This window comes from Syngnathus leptorhynchus, unplaced genomic scaffold (assembly GCF_054491065.1).
Source record: "Syngnathus leptorhynchus isolate UIUO unplaced genomic scaffold, UIUO_Slep HiC_scaffold_165, whole genome shotgun sequence".
Taxonomy (NCBI): Eukaryota; Metazoa; Chordata; class Actinopteri; order Syngnathiformes; family Syngnathidae; genus Syngnathus; species Syngnathus leptorhynchus.
Window position 1 is genome coordinate 54,171 of NW_028232132.1, and position 830 is coordinate 55,000.

The window sequence follows — 830 nt, forward strand, 5'->3', positions numbered from 1 at the left end:
TGGAGCTCCGGGGCTATGGAGCTCCGGGGCTATGGAGCTATGGAGCTCCGGGGCTATGGAGCTCCGGGGCTATGGAGCTCCGGGGCTATGGAGCTATGGAGCTCCGGGGCTATGGAGCTCCGGGGCTATGGAGCTATGGAGCTCCGGGGCTATGGAACTCCGGGGCTATGGAGCTCCGGGGCTATGGAGCTCTGGAGCTATGGAAGTATGGATGATCCAGCACCCTCCGTGGCTGACCGCTGGTGCTCGGGGCCGGTGAACTCGGCACCCGCCTCCGGCGGGTGCCTCGGTGACCGCCGTCGCTTGGGGCCAGTGAACTCGGCACCCGCCTTCGGCGGGTGCCTCGGTGACCGGTTGTCGCTTGGGGCCAGTGAACTCGGCACCCGCCTTCGGCGGGTGCCTCGGTGACCGGTTGTCGCTTGGGGCCGGTGAACTCGGCACCCGCCTTCGGCGGGTGCCTCGGTGACCGGTTGTCGCTTGGGGCCGGTGAACTCGGCACCCGCCTTCGGCGGGTGCCTCGGTGACCGGTTGTCGCTTGGGGCCGGTGAACTCGGCACCCGCCTTCGGCGGGTGCCTCGGTGACCGGTTGTCGCTTGGGGCCGGTGAACTCGGCACCCGCCTTCGGCGGGTGCCTCGGTGGCGGTCGGGGTTGGTGCTTGGGGACCGGCTTCGCTTCTGGAAGTCTGGGGGAGGCGGTCTGGTGGTGGTGGCCGACGTTGATGGTGGTGGGGCGGGAAGAAGAAGGTTATAGTCCCCAGCCCGCCGCATAGGAAAATTTTAGGTACCAGGAGTGGATTTTTTTTTGCACCGGCGGTTAGGGGCCGACGCCT